We start from the raw sequence: 20860 nt of genomic DNA, 5'->3' as shown, positions 1-20860 counted from the left end.
CCCGTTTTCTCACTTCCGCTGCTATCACTCTTTCCTTACTCTCCTTCCTTCTCTTTTTCTCTTGTCCTCTCTCTCTCTCTCTCTCTCTCTCTCTCTCTCTCTCTCTCTCTCTCTCTCTCTCCTTCGTTCTTATCGTCTCTCCAACTTACTCCCTCGTATATCCTTCCTCTCATCCTTTCTCTACCTGCCTGCACATCCTCTCTGTTTAGAATCAGGTCTTACTTCTCCGTTCACTTAAACCTCCCTGTCCTCTTTCCGTCACTTGATATATTTTCTCTTTAATAAGTTCTTCTTCAGTTTCTCTATTTTCTCCACCCGCTTTTACTCTCTTTTCTTCTTCTTTTTTTTTTTTTTTTTTTTTAAACATTCCTGACACCTTACAACAATGAGTTCTTGCTTATTTTGTCATTGATATCACCGGGCAATTTTGTTCATCATAGAAGAAATTTCATCTCTCTCTCTCTCTCTCTCTCTCTCTCTCTCTCTCTCTCTCTCTCTCTCGTACAAATAGAGACAAATAGAGGGAGGCCGCCCTTTCATGCCGGATCACCTAAGGGCCGTACTATAAAAAGTAAACGCCAGTACTGCCTAAAGTGAGCGTCTGACGTTCCTGTTTTTCGTACCATAAATACATTTGCAGCTCCTGCCAGCCGTTCATCACCTGGGCACGGCGTAAAATAGTACAGTACTAGAATGTGACACGAAGATAAACGCCATCAGAGACCACCCTTTCGTGTAACAAACTTAAATATTAAAAAATATGTTAGCTATATTTTCCATTTATTAACACTGGATACTTCAGAAAAAAAAAAAAAAATCCTTGACATGATAAAATATATGAGAAACACAGAGCAGTTCATAAAATTTTACAAGACCAAACGTTTCTGTAACGAATATAAGTAAACAAAACCTCCGTGGTGGTTTGGTGGCAACGTGGCGCAAAATGATTGAAGTTATGATAATAAATTGTGCTCCCGAGTTAATTTCAGACTACCTGTGCAGTTTCTCAGTAGTGTCTGAAACGGCAACAATGTGAAAATTTGTGTTAGCCAGCCCAGTAGTTACCACTTTTGAGGGCAAGCCTATAAGCTTCTGCCTCAAGTCGAACAATATCCATTCATTCTTTCCTCTTCCTTCTGCCTACGGGTGACTTTATACTCTCTCTCTTCTGTCTTTCTTTCTTTCTTTCATTCTTTCCTCTTCCTTCTGCCTAAGGGTGACTACACTGAGTAACAAGCCAAATGGTTTCCTGTACACCAGGAAACCAGTTACTACTCTAGGTGGTAATCTTTTAACCAAATTATATCCACGTAACTCCACGTGCTCCTCTCAGAAAACTCATTTCCACTGCTCTCACTCTTGACTTGTGTCCTTCCAACAAGGTTCAAGCTTCACTTCCATACGTTTGGGTGGGTATTACAATACTGTTATTCATCAACTTTTTTTACTTCCATGCACGCTTCCCTGTTCTTTATCACTCCTTTCAAAGGACCAGCAACTTTTCTTTCCTGTTGTACCGTTTCAAGCACATCACCCTATAAATTTCCATCCTTACTCATCACACTACCTAAATACTTAAAAGCACTCACATTTTCCATTTCCTCCTCATCCAGCCTCACTGTACATTCAGTGGATTCATTTCTGTCAAAGACCACCCATGGGGACGCTCATCATCCACCCACTGAGTGTAGCGGTACTCTATTTTAGAGTAGCTCTACACTGAATGGCAACCAAAATGATTTCCTGTAAACCAAGAAATCATCTTCAGCGCTGGGTGGTAACCTTATAACCAACCAACACTTGTTCCCTATGTGACAACAAGTGGGCTGGAGGTGAGTTAGTGTCCCTTCCTAGTATATATACAGTATATATATATATATATATATATATATATATATATATATATATATATATACAGTATATATATATATATATATATATATATATATATATATATATATCGTCAGTACTTCCTTTCCCACCCTAGGGCAGGGTGAGGAGTGGCAATGTTCAGACAGCCCAAATTTGCCCAGTCCAATGGGCCATGCTTCCATTCACTCATCATTCAAGCCCCCGGAATCCTGGCTCTATCGGCTATGGCAAAAACATTCACCATGTTCTGTAGCTTCACATAAACGTATCCGATAGAGTCAATCCGGTCTCTGCCACGTTAAAAAGGGGTGCCAAATCCCTGATCATGCACTTCTCACAACATTCATCCAGCCAGCTCGATCTCTTGTCAGTTCCCTAGCCTTACCGACTTCCAAACCTCTCTTCTCACACACTCATCCACCACATCTCTCCACCTTCTCCTTGGCCTACCTCCTTCAAATTCGTTCAGATATACCTTTTTCACCATTCTATTGTTATCCACTCTCTCCACATGACCATACCATCTCCGTACACGCTCTTCGATTCTGGCGTCCACCGACTTCTTCACTCCACATCTTTCACGAATCACATTATTTCGTATCCTATCCACCCTCTGTACTCCACATACATTCCTCAGCAGTCCCATCTCCACCGCTTTTTCTCTTGACTTTTCAGTTTCATGCCACACCATACTCTCACACCCATATGTTAAAGTTGGCACTAACACACCTTCATGTAAGCCTCGTGCAGCAGCAACACTCAAACCTTTGTTTCTTATCAAGGCCTTCATGGCACCAGCTACTTTTCTTCCTTGTGTCAATCTACTTTCCACTTCTTTTGCACATTTTCCTCTCTTTTCTATCACTGTACCCAGGTATTTGAACTCTCTCACCAGTTCCAGTCTCTCTCCATTCACTTTAACATCGCACAGGGAGTCATCTTCCCTCTCAGTAACGATCGCTTTACTCTTTTCTACATTTACTCTCAAGACACGACGCTCACAGACATCAGCAAAACTCTACACTAGCCTACAGAGTTCTTCCCCGGTATTTGCAAGTAGTACCGCATCATCAGCATACAACAAATTTGAGATAATCATTCCATCACCATTCATTACTAATGCCATCCCTGTCTCCGATATATAGAAATATATATATATATATATATATATATATATATATATATATATATATATATATATATATATATATATATATATATATATATATATATGACAGGGTGGATAGACAAGGATTGTGGAAAGTGTTAAGAATATATGGAGTAGATGGGAAGTTGTTGAATGCTGTGAAGAGTATGTATGATGGTGCTAAGGCTGCAGTGCGTGTGGATGGTGAACTAAGTGAATTTTTCTCTTTGAAAGTTGGTTTGAAACAGGGATGTGTCATGTCTCCATGGTTGTTCAATCTGTACATGGATGGGGTAATAAAAGAGGTACAAGGTAGGGTAATGGATGTTGGAGTGGCCCTGGTGAGAGAGGATAGTGTTTGGAAACTCCCTGTACTGTTGTTTGCAGATGATACTGTGTTGTTGAGTGAAGATGAAGGGGAGCTGCAAGGCTTGGTGGATGAGTTTGAGAGAGTGTGTAAGAAACGGAACCTAAAGGTGAATGTAGGGAAGAGTAAAGTGATGGTCTTTGAGAGAGGTGAAGTCAGTGAATGTATAGCGAGGTTGGATGGTGAGGAATTGGAAAATGTGAGTACGTTTAAGTATTTGGGTAGTGTGATGAGTAAGGATGGAGGTTTGGAGGGTGAAGTGCTTGAAAGGGTACAGCAGGGAAGAAAGGTTGCTGGTTCCTTGAAAGCAGTGATAAGAAACAGGGAAGTGAGCATGGAAGTAAAAAAGTTACTACATGACAGTATTGTGATACCAACTCTAACGTACGGAAGTGAAGCTTGGACGTTGTTGGAAGGACACAAGTCAAGAGTGAGAGCAGTGGAAATGAGTTATTTAAGAGGAGCTTGTGGAGTCACGTGGAGAGACAGGCTGACGAATGAGGATATAAAGGAGCGTTGTGGTGTTGATGTGGATGTGATAGGAAGCGTTGTGAGGAACACACTGAGGTGGTTTAGCCATGTGGAGAGGATGGAGGGTGAAAGACTGACGAAGAGAGTGTATGTGAGCGAGGTGGAGGGTGGAAGAGGGAGGGGGAGACCGAGGATGAGATGGAGGGATGGGGTGGAGAGGTATATGAGAGAGGGGCCGCTGAGTTGGGAGCAGGGTAGTGAAATGGCGGGGGACAGGGCGACTTGGAGGCGATTTGTTTGTGGCCACCCCAAACGGGATTGAGGCGTCTGGCAATAGATATATATATATATATATATATATATATATATATATATATATATATATATATATATATATATATATATATATATTGTATATTACTTCATATTCATATACTGAATATGCTGAGAAGGTGAAAAGTATACATGAAATTTTCTTACCTATTTCGTGAATTCATATAGGAGATGTGAAGAAATTGAAGTGCTTCGGAATCTCGTGTTCATATACACAGTTGTATGAATTTATACTTCTGTACATGGATAGGGCCAGAAAAAAGTTGTTTCCTATAGCTTAATTTACTCCTGAGAAAACCAAGCAGGAAGCTGAACAATTTACTCTCCGATTTACGAACGGTAAAATAACTATAAGTACACGAAAAGTGCAAATATATTTATCTTGTTCAGAATTTGCACGCTACAAGCAGAGATGGAGTGTCAGTAGTGAAACCTTTAGATATTACATATCCATTTCCGGTAACTTAGTTTAGGAGGGCAGTCTGGATTCTGGATGAAATTACCCTCCAGTGTGGCCTTCATTAACCTACATCTATCCAGAGGTGACTATTAACTTCAGATTACCGGCTGTGTTACCCGTGGGTGTAGGACAACATGGGGGAATAATGGAGACATGATTGAGGTGATGCTGAGAGAAGGGAGTAAAGAAAGGAGAGGAGAGGGGGTCAGAGTGAGTGCGATGGAGGGTGTGGGAGTGGGAGTGTGAGGGAGATGAGTGAAGGGAGGAATTTGAGGAGGTGGATGTGAGGGTGGAAGGTGAGGAGGTAGATGTGAGGAAGGTCGAAAGGTCATTATGAATGTGAATAAAATGATCTAGAGGCAGAGAGAATAATGTGAGAACAGGAAGAATATCATGGAAGTGAATGGATGTACAGCGATATACATGTCTATGTTTATGGTGAGATGTTGGCTTTGGCATGCATTAAGGCTGGTAAATACAGTGTTCATATATATACTATGCTAATGGGACTTAATGCAGGTGCCGACCACGGGTGAGCCAGCGTGTTGGCATATATTATACCCAGATTATTTAGCATTTTGATACTATCTCTCATACCACCAAAGTTTTGCATGTTAACCAGGTGGACATAATCCCTTCCTAATCCCTCCTTCAGACTTGCAACAAACCTATGGGTCAATGACCAGATCTGAAGAGCATGGTCAGCTTGCAGACAAGGCCACATTTTCTATAGCAATACATAGGTAGGTGTGCTGTGACCAAATAGAAAATAACCTTGCATAAACGATGGTAAGATGTGTAAAACTTTACCGCTCTCAAAAGGGAGTTGTGAACAATATGACGTATTACTTTGATAGTATATTAATAATAATAATAATAATAATAGTGATGGTGATGATGATGATGATGATGATGATGATGATGATGATGATGATGATGATGAAGGCATGTCAGAATACAGCAGTGGTCCTACTCGTTAAAGAGAGAATAGGTCGCAGTAAAACGTTCAGATTAACTAAGGATTTCCTCGGATCTAATGAAGATATCACGTAACGAAGAAAAAATCTGCACGGTAAGCCATACGATGTGAAGAGAGAGAGAGAGAGAGAGAGAGAGAGAGAGAGAGATACAGATAGATAGACAGATAGATACATGTATGCAGATACATAGATAGACAGACAGACAGATAGATAGCTAGACTGACATTAAGTCTTATATATCGATACAAGCCCAGGAGAGATTCATGACTAGCAGAGTTCTTGAAAATATTTTAACTGACGATCTACATAACATTATTTGTTCTAACCTGAATCATAACCGCTTTTCAGCTCAGTTGATGTCCATGTGTAGTCAGAGTGTGTGGTTCATTTAATTAGTAATCAGAGAGATACATAGCCTCATAACTAAAGCTGACCTAATTTCATTCAACTTCAACTTAATATTTAAGTTATGGGAGTGGTCCAGTTCCAGTAGATAAAACAGGCTGACTATAGTTATCAAGCATTGTATACTTCTGTAGCTCAAAGGGTTTGTAATTTCTACTTGTTTTAATTGCTCTTAATACCTAAATGACTTGGACATACAACGCACCAGGAAATATTTACCAACACAAGGCTCGTTTTCTAGTCTGTTCAGGAGGCTTCTTAGCACCTCTTCCTTAGTAGTTGGTTTTCTCTCTGGAATGTTAATGTTATTTTACATTTATGCAGTCTGTATAATATAAAAAGAAAACTAACGTGCAAGAAAATAATAAGGCGTAACTACAAAACATATGTCTCAGGGAAAGGTGCTAGAAAGGTTCCTAAGCTGACGAGAATACGGTGCAAGACGCATCAGGTTCCCTCCCTGAGTGCCTATACCAGCAAGAGTGGCTCACCAGGTGACACCGACACCGTGCCGGGGAGGGCCTGGGCAGAGAGGCATGAGGCTTATGACTGAATGATACTGAGAAAACAATGACGGTAAGTAGGGAAGATTTCGTGACAATGCTGCGCTCGTAACTAATATTTCCTGCTCATCCTCTGCCTCTTCTCATGGGTGTAGGGTAGTTATAACTTGATTTTCATAACGCATGAAGACCTTTGTCCAGCGTTAAGGTGGTAGCTCGAAGCTTCGCTGTACTACTTAAGGATGAGTTAGTGATGAAACTGTTACTTGTGCAGTCTAGAAAAAACTTTGAATACCAACCAAGAACATCTTGTTTGGTGAGTAAACCTTTTTCACCGTATCTCTCCCTCATGGCATCACTCCCTCCTTCAAACTAACCCTCCCTCCCTCACAGCATCCTTTCTTCCCTCATAGCATCCCTCCTTGACAGCATCCCTTCCTTCCTCACAGCATCCCTTCCCGACATCATCCCTTCCTCCCTCACAACACTCCTCTCACACAGCATCCCTCTCACACAGCATCCCCCTCACACAGCATTCCCCCCCTCACAGCATCCCCTTCTCTCTCACAGCATCTATCCCTCACAGCCTCCACCCCTCACAGCGTCCATCCTCTACAGCATCCCTTCCTCACACCATCCCTCCCCCACATCATCCCTTCCACCCCTTACACCATCCCTCCCGCACATCATTCCTCTCTCACAGCATCCCTTCCTTCCACACAATATCCGTCCTTCACAGCATCCCTCTCTCACTGCCTCCCTTCCTCACAGCATCTCTCATTCTTACCATGCCTGCCTCATATCAATGTTCCTTCTAGTACTTAGTTATCCCCAGCATAAGCACTAATATTATTAAAAACGATGTAACAGGTTTCTCTTTGTCCCTGTTGGCTTAACGTGTAGATATCTCTCATTTGGATCACCTGGGTGTGATTAGAATGCATGAACTTTATTAAAACCGTCTCATACTTACGGACCAGAAGTTGTGAGATGCCGTTTGGGACTCTGTACATTTGCTCGCCATAGGTTCTGTTTGCCCTCTTCTCCTACGCTCAGTTGTACTGAAGTAGTAGCCACGGTTTAACACCCAACAAAGGTCTGTTATTAAGTGTTGAGGGGGTAGTGTGAAGCTCTGGTAGAGTGCAGGGGAAATGGTTTGCGAGAATACTTTCAGTAATTCTGTGTAACATAGCTTCCAACTACCAACAACAGGTCTTCGTTCCCAGTCAGACCTGGCTACCCTTCTCTCCAGCCAGGCATAGGGGTAGCGGGTGAGCAGAAACGATGGGTTATATACGTGCCTTCATAAGTTACCAGTTAGCCATGATTTATAGGCAATAGTCCAGGCTGTGGCGGGACAAATGAGGCATAAAATTTTTAAGTAAATCGACTGCAAATTTATCAAGAAGTTTAAGGAAAATTTCAACTAATATTTGGAACCTGAAATAAACTATGCTTGCATACAAATAAAATTCCAAGCTAACGTGACTGATCTCGACCAATTATAGTGTGTTCTATAAAGGTACCCAGAGGCAAACATCTCCTACATTCTGGTACGAAATCAATACCGAAAGAAAGACAATAAATATTTGCAGTAAAGGCCAGTCTAAGCAGAGGATGCTGATGATAAAGCCCTATTATAATGCGTTCCAGTAAAACCACCAACAGGCAAAAACTTACAACATCCAGGTACTACATTCACACCACAAGAAAAACAGCAAAAAAGAAAAAAACTGGCAGGAAACCTCTGCAATAAAGGTCATAATCTAAGTAAGGGACAACAGTTTTTCATTCCTTACGCACCGCTGGGGGTTACTTCTCTCAGACACTCGTTGTCCCTCCTTTTCGCCGCCACTCCATCAGGGAAGAAACTGTAGAAAAACACAAATAAGATGATAATGATGCCCCGACAAGGGCCACCGAATAGGGCCTTTTCAGTGAGACAAGGGAGGAGGAGGAAGGAGTCTACTGAGTGTTTGTAGCCTTTTTCCAGTGTGTCTTTCACTCTCTTGACATACCTTTATTGTTGTGTGTATTCATGATCATATCTCCTCTGCACAAGGAGGACATTCTTTTTCTATTATTACCGCTGTCAGACGATTATACTTACTTCAGGACGTTCTAAAGATTTAATCAGATATTTAATTTTCTTACCCACTCACTTCGCAAAATCTGTCCTAAGCTGAGAAAAATCGTCTGGCAGCAGCAAGGATGAACTACAACAAAAGTCCTTCAAGTGTAGAAATAAAAACTAGTTCATATCGTCATTTACTCTGAGATACAGTGCTGGAGAGGAACGTCTTCATGCCCTGGCACCGACATCACTGGCCGGTCCGCTGCCCTGCTATGTAAAATGTCCCTATGCTCCTTCCATTCCTCAGAAAGGAGATTGATGGACTGCAAGAAAACGACGTATTTGGATTACAGGTCATGATATTTACGTTCAGTTGAGTTTCGGGCCACAACAGCAACAACAATGAGATAAGAACCCCTATACCACAAATAATTAATACAGACCTTTTTATAGTAGTTAAGATTCAGGATTGTATCTTTTCATTTCCGTATAAATAACCTATCATTTTAGCACAGAGAAGAGAGACAAAGGTGAATTATAGACCCAGCCAATATTATATACCTCATAAAAGTGCAGACACAAATGCATGGAAAATACAACAGGCATAATGCCTCCGTTAAAGCATCATGCAAAACTACTCTCTCTCTCTCTCTCTCTCTCTCTCTCTCTCTCTCTCTCTCACACACACACACACACACACACCCGTTCATGTTGCTGGTGGTGAAAATACAATTGCCAGAAATTTCGGTGCCTAGATCCAGGGCCGTATTCTTTTGGCGTTGCAGGATGTGTAGTATATATATTTTTTTTTCTTAACGTGTTAATATGTGTAATGCAACTTGATATTTTCGTTTGTTTATATTTTCTTAGTATCGACATCGTTGGTGCTGGAACGGACTGTCTTCGCGCAGTGTCAATGATATAACCGGGCTCTTCCGCTGACACATTATGCACACACACCACAAAGCCCGCCAGGAGACAGGACGTGTGTGCTAGGCAATCCCTAGGTCCTGTCCTCCCCACTTACTATTTTTTAATCAGCCCATACCCCACTGACCGGGCTAATGTATGGCCCGGCCTGCAATAAAGTTGCAGGAAATCTTTGAACGAACGAACGAACGACACATTATGCAAACGATCCTCATGTCATTCCTTGTTCTCTGAGAGGGGGAGGATGAACTGTAGGAAGCGGGCTTCGTCAGTTTGAAGTCCAAGGGTTCACGTTCATATGAATCTGGGACAACAACAATAACTCCTACTACTACAACTACTACTACTACTATCGATTCTGCTTGTTTCAGTAAAGTAGGCCTGTTAGATGACAGACGCATAAACACAAAAGCTATAGTCGATGAGGTGCTACGGAGTCCCATATACAACTTAGAATCCTGCCCCTAATGCCACAGACGCAAAACAATGTCTTAGACCCTGGTTGCAAGGTAAAGTACTAGTAACCTCCCGCCGCGATGAAGGCAGCGCCAGACTTCGGCAGGAACGTGGGGACGGGGTCACATCACGGCCTCCAGGTCATTTATGTACCCACCTCGCCTGCTCCCTTACACGCCCTATTTGACCTTTGACCTGGGAGAGTCAACGGGTAGTGGTGGGTGGGGCTGGGGAAGCGAAAAACAGAAGCACAGAGGAGTGACACAGAGACGGATCGACACAGAAAGTCAAAGAAAGAGAGACAGAAAAACACAAAGAAGGATAGACAGAGAGATGCACAGAGAAGAAAAGTCATAAAGACACACAGAAGGGTAGGCGCAGAAACAGAAGAGGAGGCAGAAAGGCTCAAATGAGGACAGACACGGACGACAAAGAAAAGACCCGAGCCAAGCAAAGTGCAGAAGTTACATGATCTCTTCAGGCCTTTCATAAAAAAAAAAAAAAAAAAAAAAAGTCTGACAAGGAACAGACTTCAGTATCACTTTTCATCTGGTTATGCGATCTTTATAAATAATGTGTTCAGGCAGATAAAATTAAACTGCTCCTCCGCCTGACTCTTATGTACCTAGGCCCTTTCTCACTGACGGGCTTTTTTGTCTGCCGCTGTCCACTCTTTCGCTGAAAGGTGGACGAGTCTATACTAACCAACCAACCTGACTCTTATGTTTGATATTCTTTTCAAGGAAAACTTTTGTGGATGTTTAGCATATATTGTCAATTTCAGTTTGGAATATATATATATATATATATATATATATATATATATATATATATATATATATATATATATAGACCGAGACGACTTAACAACTTTGCTGTAGGATTCACAAGTGAAATATGTCAATTCAGTTATTGCAAGACACTACACCCTGTGAGAGATGGGCCTGCCAAAAGAATCTCCTGTGACTGCATTCCCTACGAGAGAGAGAGAGAGAGAGAGAGAGAGAGAGAGAGAGAGAGAGCCTAGCTGCCTCGGTGACAAGTAATAACTCATTTTCAGGCGATATCAGCGAGATGCCATTAATTTACATATTGAACCGGTTTAAATCCGGATAGGAACTAATTAGTCTGATGTCTTAAAGACCATTTCTCCCTCGCCTCTCGCTTGGCCCCATAAACTTGAATTTGTCTACTGATTACATCCAGGTTTTTCCCGTCTTATGTGCATACTGTTTTTCTCTCGTCTGCTGTGTTTACTGGTCCTTCTGTCTACCATGTCTGTTTGCTTTTTGTTCTGTCTCATGGTATTCATTTTGTCCTCAGTGCCTGTTGACTGTTTTTCACTCTGCCTACGACCCACAGTCTTTAATATGCAGTGTGTCCAGGCACCTACAATTATATGGGTCTTGATTTTGGTTCTCTTTTGTTAAATTTTCTTAGGAGAGGATAACTTTTTGCAGACCCTCATATTTTTTTTTTTTTTTTTATAAATCATATAATCTATTATTATTATATATTATTCTATTATTATGATGGTCTAGGGAGGAGAATGACTGACATGCCTATGGGATGAAGTGGGTGTTGTGGAACTGCAGGCCAACTTTTTTCCTCGACTGTACCTTTTCTACTAATTGTTCTTCTATCTCTATCTATCTATTGCCAGACGCCTCAATCCCGTTTGGGGTGGCCACAAACAAATCGCCTCCAAGTCGCCCTGTCCCCCGCCATTTCACTACCCTGCTCCCAACTCACACCCCCCTCTCTCATATACCTCTCCACCCCATCCCTCCATCTCATCCTCGGTCTCCCCCTCCCTCTTCCACCCTCCACCTCACTCACATACACTCTCTTCGTCAGTCTTTCACCCTCCATAATTGTTACTGAAAATCCTGACGACAATGACTTACTTTGTATCCCCTCAGTCGTGTTTACTGCGGAATCTCATTTTGTGATGTTTATTCTTTTTTCAATATCTGGATAATTTCTCGTCCTTACTTAATTTTTTCATTAGGCTATTATTGGAGTCATCCCACTTAGACGATTCCCATCTGAACGATCGTGTGTTTTTCGGTGTTTTTACCATCCCATTTAGGCGATTCGCAGACGATTGTAGTTAATAATCAGCGGATTACGTACCATTTTTTGATGAAATGATGTCAGTATTTTCCTATATGTACTGTACCTAAATATTGTTTATCTGTCTATCTGCTTGTCTATACCTGTATTTCTGTCTAATTATCAGTCACTGTTTATCTACAGACTCATATATATATATATATAGTTACGGAACAGAGAAAGGTAATGTACACTTTAAGTGAGAATACTAAAAATCACTACTGTCCCGTAAAGTTCCAGGTTCAAAACAAAAGAGTTAGGTAAAATTACAAGTTAAAGTTTAATGCTCAAACTAACAACAAAACATTCAGGACTCATAAGGATAATGTAATGGCAAAAACAGGTTAAATATATGGTTAACTGCAATAGCCTCTGCTAACACGAAATTAGCAGGAGTAATTTATCTAAGTCAGCCCTGATAAAATGACAATACCAGATAATACTCAGTGAATGCAAGATATATTATTACAGATACAAACTAATATTAATAAGGGCTGACACCTAAAACACATGAATCACAAAAACCTTACTAGGCCTAAGAATTAACTCCTTACGCTACACAGTACAAGAAAAAATGCAATAACAGTTATACTCAAATTACACAGCTGCTACATGGTTGGAGACTTCATGAGCACTCACAATAATAACAACTGTACAGGGGAGGACAGAGATGTGAGCAAAATGAGGAGTAGATCTAAGTGGCAATAATGCAGAGACTGAGCACATTATATAGGGACCGGCAGAGCTTGATACAACTTGTAAGAAGGACGCGCAAATGAAGCCATGGGGACAAAGAGTTGACAATCCTGCTCTGAACAACAGAAAGAACGACTTACTCTACCATAAGGGAGGAGGGGGAGAGTGAAGTAGAACACGCTCGTGATCAAACATGCAGCGTACTGTACGTTAGAATAACACAAAGGATGATGAAATCATAGGCTATGTAACACCTCCCCACAAAGAAAAAGAAATTTACAAAAGAAATTTCTTATTACTCTAAAACAATCTGTCTAAAGTCTAGATAAGCAATCTGCAATAACATTTTCTTTCCCCTTGACATGTTGTATGTCTAATGAATACTCCTGAAGAAGTAGACTCCATCTTGTCAATCTCTGATTTTTATCTTTAAACTTACTAAGGAATTTCAGTGGGTTATGATCGGTATAAATGACTATGGGGTCAAAACCAGAACACAAATAAAATGAAAAATGCTGTAAACCCAAAATCAAGGCCAAAAGCTCTTTCTCAATAGTTGAGTAGTTCTTTTGAGGCGGAATGAACTTCTTACTGTAATAAGATACAGGGTGTTCAATACCCTGATCATCCTCTTGCAGCAAAACAGTCCCAGCTCCTGTATCACTTGCATCAACAGCCATCTTAAAAGGCTTAGCAAAATTTGGAGTAGCGAGCACTGGCTGACTTAATAGGATAGCTTTAAGTTTGCTGAAAGAGGATTCACAGTTATCGGTCCAGACAAATTTAACTCCCTTTTTCAGTAGGTCTGTAAGTGGTGATACAAGAATTGAAAAGTTAAGAACAAATCTCCTGTAATAACCTACCATCCCCAAAAATCTTTGTAGCTCTTTCCTACTTTTAGGTCTGGGAAGATCACTTATAACCTGAACCTTAGCTCCTGGTGGTGCAACGTGTCCATCACCAATTATGTACCCTAGGTACTGAACTTTAGCTTGACCAAACTCACACTTTGATAAATTAGCTACAAGATTAGCCTGAACCAAACGCTCAAGAAATTTACTGACATGGCATAGGTGATCTTTCCAGTTGTCACTGAAGATTAATACATCATCAATATAAACAACACACCCTGCCAAACCCTCTGTTACAACATTTATGAGCTTCTGAAATGTGGCTGGTGCATTCTTCATACCATATGTCATTACAGAACATGCAAAAGTCTTTCCTAGTGTTACAAAACATGAGATCTCCCTAGCACGTTCAGTCATAGGTACTTGCCAGTATCCCTTTAACAAATCAAACTTACTTATGTACCTAGCCTTTCCGATCTTGTCTATGCAATCTTCCACGCGAGGGAGAGGGTAAGTGTCTGTTTTGGTTATCTGATTAACACGTCTGTAGTCGACGCAAAGCCGCTGTGACCCACCTGGCTTAGGGACTAGAGTGACAGGAGAACTCCACTCGCTCTGACAGGGCTCAATCATCTTGTGGTCCAACAGGTAGCCAAGCTCCTTCTGGATGAGAGGAACTTTCACTGGGTTCACACGGTAAGGAGGCAATTTAATTGGCTTTGCGTCTCCAACATCAACATCATGCATCAACACAGTGGTTCTTCCTGGAGTGGCACGGAACACTTGCGGGTACTCCTGCAGTAATGCCGAAAACTCCTGCCTTTCTTCGGGAGGTAGATGAGAAAGCTTAGTCTGGAGATCATTCATGATATCAGGATTCTTCCCCAAACTATCACTCAGGCTCATGCTGCATGGGAGAACTTCACTTGCAGACTCGGATGGAACAGCTACAGTGCAGACTGGGTTATTTTCGTCCCGCCTGTGATACAACTTTAGTATGTTGATGTGACAAAGTTGCTTGTTCTTTCTACGATCTCGTGTGGCAATGACATAGTTGACATCACTGAGTTTCTTCTCCACGAAATAAGGACCACTAAACTTGGCTTGAAGAGGTTGCCCATGCACCGGTAGCAGAATCAAAACCTGATCTCCTGGCTGAAAGTGGCGTAACCTGGACTTCTTATCATACCAAGTCTTCACCTTCTCCTGAGCAGCTCCTAAATTCTCTCTCGCCAGCTGTAAAGCAGTGGACAGCCGTTCTTTGAACTTCATCACATACTCCAGCAGGTTGACGTCATCTTCCTCCAACAGCCAGCATTCCTTGAGTAGCTTAAGGGGTCCTCTTACTTCATGGCCAAACAGTAGTTCAAAAGGTGAGAAGCCCAGTGATTCATTTGGAGATTCTCTTGCGGCAAATACAACGAATGGAAGACCTTTATCCCAGTCTTTCTGATGTTCCAAACAGTATTTCTTGAGCATTGATTTGAGTGTTTGATGATATCTCTCCAACGCTCCTTGGGTCTGGGGATGGTAAGCTGAAGACGTGATCTGGGTGATGCCCAACTCTTTCAGAGACTGCTTGAAAACATTTGACATGAAATTACTTCCCCGGTCTGACTGTACCTCCTTGGGCAGACCAAATTTTGTGAAGAACCCTAGCATTTCCTTAACCACGTTCTTTGCTGAGATATTTCTAAGTGGAATGGCTTCAGGATAACAAGTAGCCATATCAATCAGGGTCAACACATAAGAAAATCCTGAAGAAGTCTTAGGAAGAGGGCCCACAATATCCACCAACACACGGGTGAAAGGCGCCTCAAAAGGAGGAATAGGAACTAGAGGTGCAACCTTTTCGGTCTGATTACACTTCCCCACAACTTGACAGGTGTGACAAGACTTATAATACCAGGAAACATCCCTGAAGATACCTGGCCAGTAGAAGTGTTTCAAAATGCGTGCCACAGTCTTCCTCACTCCAAGGTGTCCTACCAAACTGGAATCATGAGCCACTCTAATGATATCCTGCCTACAAACACGAGGAATGACAACTTGATGTACAACCTCCCACTCACAGTCGGCTGATGCTGTTAGGGGTCTCCACTTCCTCATAAGTACTCCTGATTTTATATAATAACAAGTAGAAGCACCAGCTGACTCTTCCTCACTGCAAGCAGTGCTAGCTAGACCTTTCAACTCAGGGTCAGCAACCTGCAACTCAACCAACTCTTGATGAGACAAATTATCAACACTACGGGGTACTGCCTTATCTGGTGAGTGGTCCAAATTAGCAAGAAAAGTGTCAGCTAGGATAACATCATCATCATCATTATCCTCTAAGTCACCAGTAACTTTAGACTTAGACCTAGTGACAGCACATGCAGGGAACACATCAGGGACATCACAATCCTGGGCCGCAGCCACTGGCTCACTAGACAACTGAGGAGCTGGACACACTTGACTTCCACCAATATCATTTCCAAGTAAGAAAGTTACACCTGACATTGGGAGTGTCTCAACCAACCCAACCATAACGGAACCATTAACAAAACCAGACTCTAAATTCACTCTGCACAGAGGGACAGAGAAGTAATTATTCCCTACACCTTGTAAGATTACATTTTCATCAGAGGAATTAACATTAGAGCCTAGAACACTGGTCAGCATAAGGGATTGGCAAGCACCTGTATCACGATATATTTTAACTGATTTCCTGTCATTACTGTCCAGAGGACTGACAAAACCTTCAGACAGGAAATTAGCACAGGAACTCTTGAGAGTGTCACCCAAGTCACTGCTCAAAAGAGGAGCTCCATCATGAAAATTTAATTTACCCCTCAAAGCAGGTTCAGTTAACTCAGTTAAAGAATTCTGGGAACTCTCAAGGGTGGACACTAGACCAATTGACTGAATATTTAAAGACTCCTTTTTGTTCACATCACGCTGTCTCCTGAAACATTTCTCCGTAGTATGACCAAGCTTACTACAATAAGTACATTTACTTTTCTGAAATCTAGAGGTGAAGCTGGTATTTACTTCCTGAGAAACATCATCTTTATTCTCTTTCCTGTTACCTGTACTCTGAGCAGAGGCAACGTACTTACTCTCAGCTTTCCTTTTTTCTTTAGAATATCTCTTGTGAGTGAGAACATATTCATCAGCTAAAACTGCAGCATCAGACAAATTATCTATTCTTCTCTCATCAAGATATAGGCTTACGTCTCTATTAATACACCTTTTGAAGTCCTCCAGCAAAATCATCTGCTTAAATTTGTCAAAATCAGAATCCACATTCTTAGAATTTAACCACTGCTCTAACAGATCTTTGATTTTTGCATACTCACTGTAGGATTGCTTATCTTGCTTATAAGTTGTCCTAAATTTTACTCTATAGGCTTCAGGAACAAGCTCATAGGCCTTAAGAATCAAACTCTTAACTACATCATAATTATCAGATTGATCCTGAGGCAAAGATGCATAAGTTACTTGAGCTTTACCGGTGAGAACAGTTTGAAGGAGTACTGGCCAATACTTTTTGGGCCAGTTAAAACCTGTAGCTACCCTCTCAAACAACTGAAAATACTTTGTTAAATCAGATTCATTAAAAGGAGGGACAAGTTTAACATTTTTAGCCACATCAAAATCATCAGAGCAAGATGATCCAGTTCCACCTTGTTTCATGCGATACTCATGGTCTGCCTGAATCCTAGCTAGTTCAATTTGTGCATGAGCCTGTGCCTGTGCCTCCTGAATACGAGCATTTTTGCCTGAAATTCAGCCTCTTGAATACGAGCCTGAGACTCCGCCTCCTTAGCCTGAGACTCAGCCTCCTTAGCACGAGCCTGAAACTCAGCTTCCTTAACACGAGCCTCCTGCAGAGCTAGCTGTAACTTAGCTATTTCAATCTGCGTTTGCTCATTTGGGGGAGTTACATTAAACAAGCTTTTATTAATCATGCCAACAATTTGATCTTTAGAATGATGAGAGTGAACTGCAATTCCCAATTGTTGAGCAAGAAGCTTAAGTTCATTCTTTGTTCTGTTTTCTGCATCACACACTGTTTGCACATTTGACAAAAAATCTTTGGCTTCATCAAGTGTAGTAATAGTAGACATCATGAATAAATCACAGTCACAAAATATCAAGCAATATCCTTATGATAATATCCTGAATATCCTGATAAAAGGTCGCCAAATTTATGTTACGGAACAAAGATAATGTACACTTTAAGTGAGAATACTAAAAATCACTACTGTCCCGTAAAGTTCCAGGTTCAAAACAAAAGAGTTAGGTAAAATTACAAGTTAAAGTTTAATGCTCAAACTAACAACAAAACATTCAGGACTCATAAGGATAATGTAATGGCAAAATCAGGTTAAATATATGGTTAACTGCAATAGCCTCTACTAACACGAAATTAGCAAGAGTAAATTTATCTAAGTCAGCCCTGATAAAATGACAATACCAGATAATACTCAGTGAATGCAAGATATATTATTACAGATACAAAATATTATTAATAAGGACTGACACCCAAAACACATGAATCACAAAAACATTATTAGGCCTAAGAAGTAACACCTTACGCTACACAGTACAAGAAAAAATGCAATAACAGTTATACTCAAATTACACAGCTGCTAGATGGTTGGAGACTTCCTGAGCACTCATAATAATAACAACTGTACAGGGCAGGACAGAGATGTGAGCAAAATGAGGAGTAGATCTAAGTGGCAATAATGCAGAGACTGAGCTCATTATATAGGGGCCGGCAGAGCTTGATACAACTTGTAAGAAGGACGAGCAAATGAAGCCATGGGGACAAAGAGTTGACAATCCTGCTCTGAACAACAGAAATAACGACTTTACTATAAGGGAGGAGGGGGGGAGTGAGGTAGAACACGCTCGTGATCAAACATGCAGCATACTGTACGTTAGAATTACACAAAGGATGATGAAATCATAGGCTATGTAACAATATATATATATATATATATATATATATATATGTGTGTGTGTGTGTGTGTGTGTGTGTGTGTGTGTGTAATTTGGCTAATGCTGCGCACCATTTCGATAATATCCCATTTCGTCTCTGTATCCCGTTCTGTCACCACCTCGTTTCGTCACCAGTACATTTCGTTAAAAGGCAATGCAGTTATCGTATCATAATAATACTTGTGACTAAATAACTATCTCTTTTTCATGCGTGTCCTTGATGAATAAAGTTAGTGTCGTGACCTTGAGTAACTGTCGCTGCACCTGGTCTGGAGCCTGTGTGCCTAGTCTTGGAGAGAGAGAGAGAGAGAGAGAGAGAGAGAAAGGTAACTAACACGTCATTTCAGTCACCAACTAAAGTTACCTGCCTACTTTGTTTACACTATGATGGTCTATCTATCTATCTATTGCCAGACGCCTCAATCCCGTTTGGGGTGGCCACAAACAAATCGCCTCCAAGTCGCCCTGTCCCCCGCCATTTCACTGCCCTGCTCCCAACTCACACCCCCCTCTCTCATATACCTCTCCACCCCATCCCTCCATCTCATCCTCGGCCTCCCCCTCCCTCTTTCCCCCTCCACCTCACTCATATACACTCTCTTCGTCAGTCTTTCACCCTCCATCCTCTCCACATGGCCAAACCACCTCAGTGTATTCCTCATAACACCACAACGTTCCTTTATATCCTCATTCGTCAGCCTGTCTCTCCACGTGACTCCACAGGCTCCTCTTAAATAACTATGATGGTCAGACACCAAAATGCCTAGTTTATTTAGATTCCGGGTTTACATGGCAGAGGCAGATCACTAGTAAACTAATGGTTTTGTCACTAAAACAGTAAGCAATGTTCAATCTATGCTACGAAGAAGTTCACTGGTTAAGTTTCACGCATAAAAAAGGAAAACATTAATAATTACTGATTAAATAAATTAAACTATTAAGATCAGATAATGTTTATGGGACAGCAATAACGTTACAGCATGGAGACAAAGAATTTTCCAGCTGGGAATAGTCTTTCTGGGAAGCAATCGTATATCTGAAAACCGTCTTGATGGGACTAAACCATCTTATATAAGCTATTTGTTATTCTCTCTCTCTCTCTCTCTCTCTCTCTCTCTCTCTCTCTCTCTCTCTCTCTCTCTCTCTCTCTCTCTCTCTCTCTCTCCAGCTCCTAACATTCCTCCTTATTCTCCTCAAATAGTGACCTCTAATCCTAAATCTTTCGAACACGCCTAGGTCCCCTTCACATGCTCCATAGGCATAGCCCAACCAGACTGGTTGGCCTATGACATGCTCGCGCTCACGACACGTCATACTGTCTCTCGCCGTCGCACTCTCCCTCACATTCTTTCCCACTGACCAAATGTCATAGTAGCCTCAATTTTTACACTTTTTAAAGCATTTGAGTATGGTGAGTGCTTTATCTTTCAATATTTCTAACGCCATACAATTACATTCAGCTTATCAGGCACTTTTTATAAGTTGATGGAGGTAAATATAGCCTTAATTAACTCCCATGCTGTGATTAAATAAAATCAGTGAGTCGTCTGCCGCTGGTGTCATTTGTAACGGGAGTTTTGAAGGCCATATATGTCTCTCCTGACCTCAGTAAAATAGTCTCAAGTTTAGCAAGAATACACAAAAATATGTCGCTGGTTTCAGAACGTTAAGAATACTACCATTTTCTCACTCACCACACCTTCCATAGCCAGGATTAAATGTTTGCCTGTTATTTCAATGCATCTGCTTCATAGTAATATCATGTCCATCACTTTCTCCCTGGCGTATCATATCAAGGAGAATCATCTGTGGGCAAAGAATCATAACAAGACTCCTCCTTCCCTGACTCACCACAATCCACATTATCCTTCATACCCTCACACTCTCCTTTTCCCTTTACCCGAACCAAAGCTCACATGTCCTTCACACTGTTTCTCACATTTAGGACAATCTCTCTCTCTCTCTCTCTCTCTCTCTCTCTCTCTCTCTCTCTCTCTCACACACACACACACACACACACACACACACACACACACACACACACACACACACACACACATCACTCCGTTCCCAGCCGTCGCCTAGTGTCCAGCGAGCATAAAACCAAGATGATGGTGCTGAGACAGGGAGCCAGGGGGACGCAGGAGGGATGAGGTGGGTCGTAGTGAGGCTGCTGCCGTGTTGTGATGTGGCACAGGTGAAGACAGT

Source organism: Coenobita brevimanus, chromosome 13, assembly GCF_032717465.1.
Source record: "Coenobita brevimanus isolate Jiangsu-jjx chromosome 13, ASM3271746v2, whole genome shotgun sequence".
In the NCBI taxonomy this organism is placed as follows: domain Eukaryota; kingdom Metazoa; phylum Arthropoda; class Malacostraca; order Decapoda; family Coenobitidae; genus Coenobita; species Coenobita brevimanus.
Note: the sequence above shows the minus strand (reverse complement) of the source record.